The sequence below is a fragment of the Pseudopipra pipra genome, chromosome 4 (genome assembly GCF_036250125.1).
Source record: "Pseudopipra pipra isolate bDixPip1 chromosome 4, bDixPip1.hap1, whole genome shotgun sequence".
NCBI lineage: Eukaryota > Metazoa > Chordata > Aves > Passeriformes > Pipridae > Pseudopipra > Pseudopipra pipra.
The window spans coordinates 31885132-31899093 of NC_087552.1; positions in this window are offsets into that span (position 1 = coordinate 31885132).

The following is a 13962-nucleotide window of genomic DNA, read 5'->3' on the forward strand; positions in this document are numbered from 1 at the left end:
TGACTACTGTGATTAGTACATGGGATGGCAGAGAAGTTTTGGGCTATGTATTTATCGTCATATCTTTGCCCTCCCTGACTGCAGGGAGCTGTGAAGGCTTGGGCAAAAGGGCTGCCACAGGCAGCATTTTCTCAGAAGCAGAAAATACTTGATAAATCTTTGAAAGAGCAAGCAGGAATGGAAGCTGGTTTTGATAGTTCCTGTCCTGGTGGTATAAATAGTGTAAAAAACAAAATAATGAAAAGAGGCCTTGACTTTGGGGTCTATACTGTGTAATTACTAATGTAATTAATATACATCACTGAGAGTTTACCTTTCACCACCCTCTTGATTATTTAAACCAATGGGCACATTTGTATCTTGTTTAGTATCTTCAGTTTTATGAATAACCATGGGACTTCTTATCAGTGGTTAGAACAGATTTGTTCCTGAAGAATGGATACTTCTGGTATCTTTTATTCTAACAAAAAAAATAATTTTCCAGTTCAGCATCTAGGCAGAAAAATTACCAACCTAATTAGAGAAAGATTTCTCAAGAGTAGGGAAAGCATTTCTCACTTTTTTTGGCATACAATGATATCAAAATTGTGAGCTTTATGTAAAACATTTAGCAAAGAAACAGCCATTAAAACAAGTGTGCTATTAGTTCTACATTAGCATAACTAATGAGGTCCTTGGTTCAATGTGAAAAAATGAATAAAGTGCTGCAGTATGCAGCATTGTATGACTCATTCTTTTTCTTCTCTTGAGCAAACTTCTGCATGCCAAAGGTGAGAGCATTAATTGAGTACAGAACCTGTTTATAAATCCTGAGTGCAGCTCAGGGTTTGATGGGCACCACCACTGCTCATTCTTACTTTGCCACTGTCTGTAATTAACCTTCTGCAGCTTGAAATTCTTCATTAAATGAACGATGGTCTCTGGTTTCCGTGAGGCTGCTCTGGCCTAAATTAAAGCAGCCAGACTCCTACTGCATCTCAAAGTCCTTACCCAGCTGTGTGGACAACCAGCGAACGAACCAAAAGACTCATAGGATCAGCCTTCTAGGTAATAACATTGTAGGCAAGAGGACGATATGAGGCTTGTGACTTTCCATAGATTATTCCTTATGACAGATTTGGTACAAGCTCCCTGATAGAGGCACACAGTGTACCACCGAAGAGGAGACTGGCTGTTACGTACAGTTATCCACACAGGTGTGTGCTAGCACATGTTGAGTGAATATGGACTTCATATAGAAGTCTGTCCTCCTCCCCCAAGTGTGGTACCAATCAAGAGCCTGTTGGAGTCAGTGGGACCCTCACTATGAACTCCAGTGGATGGAGCTTGGAGTTAACCTAGGGAGCAGGAGCAGGAGCACCTTCCCCAGCATGTCTTCCATGCCATGTGCTCCCAGGGCTCTCCTTGTGCTGCCTCTGGCACTTGCTGGGCTGCTCTCTTAGCTGATTTAGCTCACTAAAAGGCAAAAAATAGGCAAAACAAACAAAAAAAAAGAAATTAGAACTCTTGTGTTGGTTCCTGCCTTCTGGTGAGTCATGGTAGTGGAGGGAAGGAGCAGCAGGGCAGCCTGGGATGGGGGCATGACTGAGGCTGGGGCAGGAGCAGGAAAATTTGGTGGGGAGAAGAGCAGCCCTGCCTTGGTGAGAGAGCTGCCAGACTGTCTGGTCTGCCTGTGAAACCACAACCAAATTCCTCATGTCATTGTCTTTATTTTGGTTATTTGGTTTGGTTATTTATTTGGTTTGAAGGAGTCTCTTTCTATCCAGTTTCCAATCAGAACATCATGTACTCCCTAAAATCTGAGTTTGAATCCGAACATGTTGCACTACAGGGACTGAAGTCTACCAGTTGTATAACATAGATGAATGCCTTTGAAAAAGCAAATCCTTAATCAAAGTTACACTCCATTTGTTTTTTAAATTTTCATTTTCCATTTAAGTAGCTGTTTCATTGCTATGAGAAGCATTAAGAGTTTTTCACATTTTTCTTCTTGTAGGTCTTTTAAAACTGAAGTTACCTTGTTATCAGTGTCCTGGCAGTGGATATTTTCACTTATCTGCCCTGTACTCATAGCTTGGGTTGAAGATTACCTCTGAAGGGTTTTAGTTTCTTCATGCAGAAATTTGTGCACTGTTGTTTTGACTATTTGAATGTTTTCATTGTAAAGCACTGTTTCTTTTTCACTATACTATTGTAATTGTATATAAAGTTAGCTGAAGGCAGAGAAATTCTTTTTCTTCTGTTATGTCTTTTTGTCAGCCTGAAGTTAATTTAATATTGATTTATCAATGAAATTATAGCTGCAGCTATGTTGCAACTATTTTTTTACCCAGTCACTGAAAGAAAGTAAAACAAAGTTGCAAAATGTAGGCAGGTCAAAAAGGCCAATTTCAAAATGAGAAATGAAGGAATGCTACCTATTCTCAGAAAAAGATACACTATGGCTAACAAGCCATTTATTTTTAAATAGGTGCTGGTTTTGGTCAGAAAGACTGAAGAGGTCGCTTTTCTGCTCTGACTTCCTCCTGAGAACATTTAACCAAGGTAAGAAAGTCACTGCTGCAAATTACCTCTGACACTCATGAACTTTTTTTTCCTGTGGGATACCTTTTCTGTTTGAGTAGGTCTTTTTTTCTCTGAGTGAATCATCATCTCCAATAATAGTGAACTCCCCAGATTACCAGATGAACTTTTTGAATTTTGATAAGAAATATGTTTTCATTCCAGCACGGGCTTCTTTCAGAGCAAAACAATACTTGTGGGAAAAGCCGGGCTTTTCCAGCTTTACATCCTGAAAATGTCAGTGATAGTTTGTTTTGAAATGGTTATTGGAACATATTCAAAGCATGTTATCAAAATGTTTTGTCTAAAAAAACCCAACCATAACCACTTTTGATAAAAGATCATTTCAAAGCATGACTTGACAAACACACAAACCTCAAACTTCAGAAAACAGGAAAGAAATTAACATTCCAGATTTTCCCCAATAAAACTTTTTTTTTTTTTTTTTTTTTTTTTACAAAAAATAATCCTTACCACTGATCAGCTCATTAATCTACTCAAAGAGACAGGCAAAGGGTTATCTCTGGAAAGAGGTACACCTCAGCTGTTTCTCTGGATTCACTTGTTTCTTCTTGGTGCCATCTGGTTTTGAGGGCAGCTCTGCCCATGTCTGCTCTTCTTGGGCGTGCAGATCTGCCAGCAAGCTCTTCCATCCTGCTCTGTCTCTGTGTCTGCACCTTCCAGGTATGGTAGTGTCAAGTTCTTCATCATCTTCATGTCTCTTTTGGCAAGCCAAAGAGAAAGAATCCAGACTAATTTTATCCACTGCTAGGGTCCTTTGCACAAGATTTGGCTAGGTTCCTGTGTCAAATCACTCTAGAAGCACACTGTGTTTACCTTTTGCCTTTTTTACATTTTTCACTCTACAAACATCAGCAAGAATTCATTGGTAGTATAGCTGAGTATTTCTTACAAGTTGTTTACAAAAGTAGAACTTAACTCTCTCCCCATTTCTTAGTATTCATTCCCTTCTTTCATGAATCAAAACTGCTGCTGCACAGCCACATGCAGGTAAATATTGCTGCATCCTTTCAGACAGAGACAAGAAAGCCTAATGTTACCTAATAGAGAAGGTTAACGTATGTGGGAAAGCCATGAAGAAAGTAAGCAGGCATTCATATGTCAGAATAAGACAATGGGTTTTATTTTGTTAAGAAAATCTGAATGTATACTTAAGTCCTTCCAAGGTATCACACAAGTCACTATTATATCATTGATGATTTACGTTTTCTGCTCTGTATCATTTTCTATTCCTGGTGTAGGAAAGGAAGTTAAAGCTAGATAAATGCTGGATGTGCTCAAACAGCATGCATTCAGCTTTAATAGCTTAATAACCACATTTTTCTCTCTCTTTTATCATCATTGTTATGTGTCTGTTAACAAGAAACTATTTAGCAGAATCATAGAAGAGGCTGCCTAATGTTTTACTACCAGATTTGTGAGAAGAAAAAGAATAGGACAGAGAGGAATGATTTTGAGATGTAGGGAATAAACAGAGGCTTTAAAATTTAACTCCTGTCTGTCATCATCCTAATTAAAAATGGGTCCATTTGATGTCTCAGTTCAGAACGTTGAACAGTGCTGCTTTGTGTCTGTCACGGTGATTGATGTCTTTTTCAGTAATAACCCAGTAACACATACAGAGTCATATACCAAATCTGTAGAGTATGCTGTCCCAGAGCAATTAAATGACCTATACCCAGTTACATCAGTGGTGATGTCCTCTATTTGGATTGCTGAAAAAGCAGACTGATGACAGGGTTTCTGCTGAAGCAGAATATTCAAGGGACTAGATAGAAATAATAGCCCTATGAATATACATTGAATTTGATAATAGTTATTAAATTCCCTTATTTATTCTATTCCCTACTGATTTTGGATTGTTCTCCTCATCACAGAAACCAGCTTCTCTGAACATTCCTCAAGGCAGCAGAAATGGAGTGACAATAAAATCACAGCTAAGTGCAGCATACTCATCATGTAATATATCTGATCCTTTCCTAGAACTGGTAAGAGAAATGGGGTATATCCCACTGAATTGGTTGTGTTCATATTACAGGCACAATGGTTATGAAAGGCAGATATTAAAGCAAATCACTAAATTCATATTAATTTTAGTGGGATTTGACTGGCCCTAAGTGGAAGCCTGTGGCTTTGAGGAATTGATATCTACATTTTTATTTCACTTCTAAACAATTCCAAGACTCTCATTCATTTCTTGTATTGCAGCAACCTTTCTCAGAAATATTTTCTCATGCTATGCAAGCTAGAATGTGGCTGTAGTTTAAGAAGCAGATGAAAGAGAGCATTATCCACTTTATTCCTAAAGGAGGTATCCTTAGCTGATCTTGTCTTGAAGGAACATTCAGCTCTGCACTGTTGGTGTCTGTGAAGAAGAGCAATCATAATTTACGTGACAACTGACACTAAAATACTATGCAATATCTTAATTTTTTGCTTATTCATTAAGTAGATTAGTATAGAATTAAATACATAATTAAATCACTGCAAGATTGAGTAGATAATTCCCTGACAGACAATCCAGGTTATTTTACTTCAACAGCCTTCACCTGACCAGACTTCTATGGAGTAGATTTCATTTTGAGAAGGTAACACCTTGAAACAACTGGCAAGTGATGCCAGATATCACTCCAGGAGGCAGTATTGAAGATTATCATTTAGAAGGCATCAGCAACACATTCTTCTCTTTTGGCATGACCTAGAAGTTACAGTAATTTAGAGTTCTTGTGAGATTTTCCCACATTGACATTGAGCATAATTCCATACTGTGTTCATGAAAGTCACTGTTAACGGATTTATGTGGTTAGAGTTATGGAATAAATAGTATTTAAGATTTCCTTTCCACACACAAATAGCTGGAATGCTACACTCTTAAACATTTCAGTGAATAGTTGGCATCCCTAGCCTCTGTTTTGAGAAATTAGGGAGGAATTGGGTAGTCCAGGTCCCACGATCTCTCTGTAGGAAAGTCAAATACAGATTTGATTCAGCTGAGTCCTTAGTGCACTAACCCCTTCAAAGCACTGTTTCTCATTGGTTTAAGGAATATGTGTGAACCATATGTTTTTTCCTCACTCAAGGATAGTTGCTGAACTTTCTCTGCATGGCTGAAGATGATGTGCATAAAAGGGTGCAGGTCTGGACTGGTAACAAAGGTCTAGACTGGTGTTGTTTCCATATAAAGGGTGCATGCATGGATTTCTGTGTTACTGCTATGCATCAATACACAGTGTGCCAGTAACTCTTCCTCAGAAAACATGCAGTTTGACTTTCTGCACAACCATGGCATGCATGGTTTCTCAAAACTGTGCCTGGGTGACAGACTGGGGAATGAGGTTTGGGTCTGCTTCTGGCAATGGATCTGTTGGAGCCTGGAGATGATAGTGCTGCTGGAGTAACACTCTTCTGGAAGAAGAATTATGTTTGTTGTATTTTGCTATTTTCAGGCCTCTGTGAACCATAGGCATGCTAATTGTAAGGTATGTATCTCTGGTTAAAGGAAAAGATAAGCCCTAATGGTTGTCCTTTTCGTTTCCTTGTTTGGAAGTGGAAGTGCTGCGTAGAGCTGTGGATGATTTTTCTGATACATGCTCCAGTGTACAGTACATACTTGGAAAGGTTTATTAGAGCTAAAATAAAGTCCTGAAGTTGGCTTCTGTGAGCTTGAAGATCCTGTTGTACCTGCTGCTGCTGCTTAGCAGAACTGAGTTTCCAGACTGAAACAGGATTTTTTTAAGACCAGTGACATTTGGTCTGTCTTTGCAGATTATTTTGAAAAACCCCACACTTTAAACTCTTAACACTGCAAGCTACTTGCTCCTTTTTTTCACTTTGATCTTTGGTGAATTCAGTTGCTGCAGCTTAGTCCCACTGTCACTTTTCATAGATCTGAGACAAAATGTGATTTTTCTGTACAGCCTGTAATGAATAGAAAGAGCTGATGTGGTTTATTTTTGCCTGTTATTTCACCAATTTCATTAGCTAAGTTAATCGTGATTGAAATTCAGCAGAGACACACAGAAAATCTTGTTTTCTCCGAAATAATTGAGAAAATTCACTACTTGCCATCTCGCCAATGTTATGTGATTAACTAGACTTTTTTGAACATGAAATGAGTTCTCTAGGTTAGGAAATCTATTTCACCTGGGCTACAGCAGCAATTAGTTATTAGAAGCAATTAGAAGGAGGAAATGTATAGTTTAGAAAGCCTTTCATGTTTGATGTCTAAGAAAGGAAGTAGCCACCATGAATTGTGTGCAGTGCTGACTAAAATATAAAGTTTTCATATGTGAAGGTTTAAGGGGTAAACTGTTTTTCTGTGAATTTAGTAAACGAGTATATAAATTCAGTGTGCTGAATTTTTATGCCAGACTGACCTGAAAAGTCTTGGCCTCAGACAGTAAGGCAAAATTGAAAGCAGGAAAATCTTTAGAACTCTACAGGGACTCAGTTGGGTTTTCCCTGTGAGCCAGAGGATGATGTCTCAGTGTAAGGACAAAGCAGTGCATAGTTTTAATTTATCCTGCTGCTCCTTCATTGCAACGCAAATTCATTCCTGGACATTAACATTCTCTCCTTGCTCTACTTGGTGTAATAGTAACTATTTATGGAATGAACCCAACAGACTGTCTTCTGCTTGACTGCTGGTGGTCTTAAAATGGAAGATATATTAGTAAGCTGATGATATCATTGCCTTTGTGCTGGTGAATATAGCTGGCCTTGTACTTTTATAGCTTGGCGGAGAACAGTTTAAAAATTATTTTGGCTGATCTGTGGGTGCCATTGTGAACTTACTTAACTCCTATTCCCATTTCCAAACCATTTAATTTTAAATCTCTCATGTGGCATTTGTTAATCAGGATATATATAGAATCAGAAGCAAATGAAAATTAAAATAATGAGAATGGAATACAAAAAAATCTGTGATTTTCTGTTCATACATTTTCATTTTTATTACAGTAATGAAATGCTTAATAATGTACTCTTCAGCTGGTGTAATATATCTTAAGATGGTAGAATTAGTGCATATTTTGGAAAACCCCAATGACAATAAAAGGATACATAGTTTTATGACTAGGTAGCAAATTGGCACTATCACCTGCATGCTAAGTGCAGCTAAAATAACGTAACTAATGATATAATATGGGATAACATATGGGAATAAATAAAAAGGTGTTGGATGGGTGAAGAAATGCCTGAAGTCCATATATAGTTTAAATAACATTACAGTTCTGACTCAGGCTCATGAAATTGCGGAAAGTGAGAGTTAAGGCTGCCTCTCTGTACTTAATATGCCTTGGTGCCTTTCCAGCAAATATTTTATTATGTGAGCTATCCCAGTGATTTTGGAACGTAAGAAGCATTGTGAACTTCTTTGAGGGTTTGACAGTGAATTTTTCCCATAGACCTACAAGTAAAGACTGAAGTCCAGAGAACTAGGAGAGAGAAAGTTCTTCAATTTTTGTGCCGTTGCAGGCAAATAACCTTTCTGTGCAGCCTGCTACCCCTCATATGACTTAAATGTTTTGTTTAAAAATTTTGACTGTGATTAGAGTTCAGAGATCTTCATTTTATGTCCCCAGAAAATGCTTTAGTCGCAGAGAAAGTTGCTTACACTCCTTCTGCATAGGCAGTTAGGCAAACCTGCAGTCAAAGCTCTGTTCTTCCTGACTCAAATCAAAAGCTTTCCCCTAAAATTGCTGAAATGGAAAGGTGAAGTCAGTGTAGGCTGGTACCCCATTTCTGAGCTATTCTGACATGATGCCATGAAAAACATGGTTTCCTTCTCCTATGGGACAAAAGTAACAATCAAATCTTTAAGATCTGGCATGAAATAAAGTGGCTGGTCAGTGCTTCAGATGGTGATGCTAAGAGAAAATGGGGATTTCAGTCTCAGCTCTTACATGCTCCTCCTTACTTCAGTATCTGAACCTCTTGCACACCCTAATGAACTGGGTTTATAGCTGTCTATTTTAAAAATGGGACTGTGAAAGCAAAAAAATATGTTACAGAGCTGGAAGTTGATTCCTCTTCATGCAAGTACCTTATCCAGTGCAATGCTCCCAGGGTCTCTCTTCTCATAGCTCCAAATTTTCTGCATACAGCCAAAGGGTTACTGATTTGTACATCATTTCCTTTAGTTTGTCATTTTGTACCTGCATGTTTAGTGTGCCCAGTTTCCTCATTAATAACAGGAATAAAAATAAAACCTGGTTTCTTTAGTTGAGTTGAGAATAAGTGTAACATACCAGTCTTCCTGACGTTGCTGGCTGTTCTGTGGAGATCAGAGTTGGTATCTCTTTAGTTTAGCTGTTAGCTGTGTTCTGAAAATTAATTCTTTTGTTTTCAGTTTTCTTTTTCTTCTTAGGTTGAAACAAAATACCTTTATACTTACCACCAATATCTCCCAAGACTTTAGGAAAATTAGCAAGGTTATAAAATCTACAGAGTATGTATGGTTTACTCTTGCAGCTGCACTTTAAAGGAAAAGTAAAATACTCACTTGTACTCCTTAGAAAATCATCAATAAATTAGCACTCTTTGAAAAGTTTCTGGTGCCTAGCACAGTTTCTAAATATTACAATCAAATTTGGGTATTCCATTTTTAACACTCCAGTCAATTTAAACAGTGTTGCCAAGATCTGAGTGTTCACCCTTTTCTTTACAACATTTTCTGTCCTCTTCTGTTTCCTCCAAGGGCCTGAGAAATGGAGTGCCTTAGAGGTGCAGAGTCCCCCCAATGACTCAGTGCCTTTACAAAGGTTGGTAAGGCCAGCTGCCCATAGAGCAAGGGTGAGCATGGTCATGGCTGGGGGTCCTGCATCCTGCACAGCTCCCCCATGGGCTGAAGACCATCATGCCTTCAGTAGTTATGGGATTGTCTCCTTCAGAGTGCCTTTGGAGAGTTCCTGCCTTCACTGTGAGAGCCTGCATCTGTATTTCTATCCATCTCACTCAAAGTGCTGACATAGTTGTTTATCCAACCCTCTTCAGCTCAGTTAAGGGGTTAAGGGCATACTTCAAATGAAGCGCATTACTGCCTTCTTGCAGTATTAAGAATGAAGAAGAGAAACTTAAAGCAAATGAGAAGGATTTGTGTTAACTGTTGCCAAGGAGTCTTTCTTAAATTCACACATTCCATAATATCTGAGTAAAAATAATATTGAATCTATTCTTCAATTTTCTTGCTTTTTGTTCATCAACACTAGGATGAAGCAGTTTACAGTCACCAGAAATGCCTGAGTGAGCTGAGTGAGGCAGAGATATTAGAGTTGCTCTTGTCCTTCCATGCCCTTTCCCCTGTGTTTATTAATCTGTATGTGCAAATTAAACTGAAATTAAACTCTTAATTTATCACCATGTTGTGGTGACAGCAGGCGGGATCAGAACACTTTACAAACACGTAGCACCACATTAACATCAGAAACAGATTCTTCCCCAGAGAGGAGAGAAGATTTTGAAGAATGCAGAAAGATGCCACAGGGCTGTAATTCCTCTTGCTGCTTAGAAAACAACTGATTGTTGTTGAAACACTTGGAGGAGGAGGTGAGTCCAATAATCTGCAAAACATATGTAGGATAAGGCTTTTCTACTGTCAAGAGTAGAAACTTGAAATAAACAACATTAGGAAAAAAACCCAAACACGTGGCAAAAGAAAAAAGAGAGAAAAGATGTCTGGTAATAACTTAAAATTGAAATGAACTGCTCCAAGGAGCATCCCTCTGGATGCAGATCATCTATGCTACAGAGGGCTGCAGACTTTGCCATTGTCTGTTTTTGCAGGGGACTGAGCTGCTTCCTTGTCTCTTCATGAAACACTAGCAGGTATTCCAGGATCGGTGAGGGCCATTTATGCAGTCACCCTGTGGTCCTGCTTTAGTAAAGCACTTAAACAAATGCTTAAGGGATTTGCTGATTTGGATGCTGTGCTCTCCACTGGCTCCCTCCACATGTCTCCTGGCTCATTGACTGTTTGGCTCTGCAAGTGCTTTAAGATGCTCCTGCCATCAAGAGCTGGGCCCCTCTTCTCTGCGGCATCAGAAGTGAGGCAGGCATGCTAGTGTTCTCTCAGCAGGTAGGTCTTTTCTCTGTTATTTTGTGGTGGGAGATGAGCTTGCTGGCCCCACACTCATTCCAGCAGGTAGGAGCATGCTGTGGCCCCACTGCATTGTCCTGTCCTTCTGAAAGTCCCATAGAGCATGGTTCCAGACTTGGTGGCATGCTGTCTTCTGCCTGCCACGTACCTGCCAGTGGCACTGATCTCCTGAAGGTGACCACCCACGCCATGGACTCCACTCTAGTGCTGTCATCCCCTGGTCAGAGCAACCTCATGTTGCAGAGGGTCCTCCACAGGACTATGCCTTCTTTTGGTGACAGTGATGAAAGGAGTGGGAAAAGGCTTCACTTAAGTAGTTGTGTTTTAGAGACATTTCTGCCTTAACCTTATTGCATTTGGGTGAGTCGTCTTTCCTGTGAGGGGGGCAGGAATGAGATTTTAAAGCCTTTGCAAATATGACAAATTTAAAGGTTACTGTCTGCATGAAGGCCTTAGACACCACTTTTAAATGCCTAAATTCCCAATCTTTGAGAGCACCTAAGTGATTTAAGACCTAGGTCTGAGGGCTTTGGCAGGAGTAAGTTTCAGAGCTCCTAAGTCACTGCTCTTTTAAATAAACCCTTACTACCTCAGGATCTTTTCAATATATTGCCCTCTTTCCTGTATTACACTTCAGAGGGCAAAATCTTCATTTATGTTTGGATTCCCACAGAGACTGGGTAAAATGAGTTTATTTATTTACTCCTGCATTGCTTCATCAAAGAGACCCCAACTGGGAGAAGTTGGAGGTCCCCATTTGTTATGTTTTGTCCAGCCCAGAGGTGACCCAGCCTGCAGCAGTGATACTCTGCAGGGAAAAGCAAACTTGTCAAGCTTTGCTTAACTCAGCCCAGCATGTGGTTTAGCACATTGACAGATGCATGGATCTGACACTCTTTGGAGACTGGCCAGGAGAGTCGTATTGCCTGGCAGAAGCAGGATACATGTCCCTCCTGCATTGCTTGTGATTTGTGTGTCAGGTCAGCACCCTGTCAGGCTCCTTTGCTGAGACAGGTGCTGGTGTTCTTCATACAGCCACAGCTCCTTCCTTCATGGGAGCAGGGCCTGTGGCTATGCCAAAGCCTCTTTGGAGATAACTGTACTGACAAGCCAAGGTGCAGTTATATTTTCTCCTCAGAGATCCACACAGGCTCGTGTGCCAATGGCCGGACTGTTGGTTTGCTGTGCCACAGTGCATCCAGGTGGGATCTCCAGACTTCCCTGTGAGAGCCTAAATTTGGGTGGTTGGAGAAGCTGCACCCACAAGCTAACACTGTGTGCCAATATACCTTTAAAACTGGTATTTCAGGCCCCCATGAAGAAGTTGATAAGGAAGTCTGAATTAGCAGGATTGTTTTGTTTGGAGTTTTTTCGATAAGATTGAGGAGCTTCAGAAGAGGCAGACTCAGAATTTTGGACCTCTGTTAAATCAAGCCTCAGGTTTGGATTTCCAGTCAAGTAGTGCTGGGGCAGGGCAGACATACAGAGTCAAGTGCTGCAGCTGGACACTGTTTCCTTGCACAGTGCTGCATTGGAAAAGCAGGGAGCAGAGAGAAAACCATGCCTGAAACTATTCTGAAAACCAACATTTCTGCTAATTTCACCTGCAAGAAGCAAACCCCTTCAAGGGCTTCATTTGAGAAATATTTTTCCCTTAAGAAGCTTTAAAAGAAAGGTCCCTCTTGACAGAAAAGAAATCCTGGTGATTTAGCTGAACAGAGTGCAGTGTACTCAGCGAAAAAAGAGAAAAATGAAAGTGTTAGCAGAGCCTTGATTATTGGTGACAGAGGAGCATTAGCCAAGTTATAATGGATTGTCAAACTAGGTTCATGTTTGTTTAGCCTCCCAAGTTCTTTGCACTGAGTCAACACCTAGCCATCTGGGATGGGAGATGGGGGGAATAATTTTTTGTGAAAAAGAATTATGTGAAAATCAGTTAAATTTATGTTTCTATTCTAACGGAAGAAGTATTTAAAAGGAAAACATACCTTTCAGAGTGAAGCATTTGTTTTTGTTCTCTACAAGTGCTTGTTTGAGTTCATGTTTGTTAAAGGGCTTGTAGTTAGTAAATCATGACGGTTTCCCCTGGTAACATAAAAATAGGTGTGATTGGAAAATTTGTAGCAAGAAAATAAAACTGCCTTTCACCCACTTGGACTTCACTTGACTTGGTGAGATATTTGTAAGCCCTGATTAACTTAAAAGTACATTTCTTTAGGAAAAAAGTACAATTAAGAGAGAATTTTTCCAGGAAGACACATAGAATCTGCAGCAACAACAGCAGTGTGAATCATGTGTTCACCCAAGGACACAGCTGTTCCCAAGTGGTGATGTTTACTGATGAAGGAAACACAAAACACTTGAGTACAATAGCAAGAACAATTTGGAAAACAAAGATTTTCTATAGCCAATATAATTTGATTTTCTAGCCCTCTTTTCTATACAAGACCCATTGGCTTTGATAGGCACAGCAGAATCATCTTTAAAATTATGCTAAGCTCTTGTAAGTGTACTTGTGTGTGAAAATAATTGTGCCCAGTTTTATACAACACTGGGACCTGTGCTGGTCAAAAGCCCCGGGTAGCAAATGAATAGACATCAGCCAGTTTGAGATGGCTTCGGGTCAGGTCCTATTTTGCCATGTCCTAGTGAAAAAAAGAATGATATGTCTGTAAGCAACTTTAGTGGCTTTGTCCTCCACTGCTCTGTAAGGGAGCCAGTTATTTTCACATGTAAGGACACTGACAAAGAGTGTGTGGGCAGGAGGAGGCCGGCACTAACATTGGGATGAAGAGTTAACTTTAGCCCTCCAGTCTCACCGAGGCTTTTTTAGGGCCACAGGTGACCATGAATGACTCTGCATTGCAGCTGACAGAAGTGTTCAACTGAAGATGCATCTGTTGATGTCTACAGATAATATCTTCTTGTGCTTGTTGGTTACATCCAATTAACTACCAAGGGATTTCCTTGGGAGTCGCTATGCTACTGCCTCTGTCTAATTTTGAACAGAAAATTCTGTTGGTGACAGAGTCCCAACGTTTTGTTTTGCTGTCATGCATGTGGGCAGATTTAGTGACTTGCAAAATTCAGTATATCATAATCAGTTTCTGGGTCATTAAAGAGACTTGGCAAACTTTTGCTGTACTCTGTAATGTGTTTTCTGTGTTTCAAGTCAAACCAGAGTGAGAACATTGACTTTGAGTGTTCTGATTTATTTCATCTGTTTTTAGAAGTTATCTTTGGTTTTGTTGCACACAGGAAAAAGGAAAAACGCTGGTGGAAGA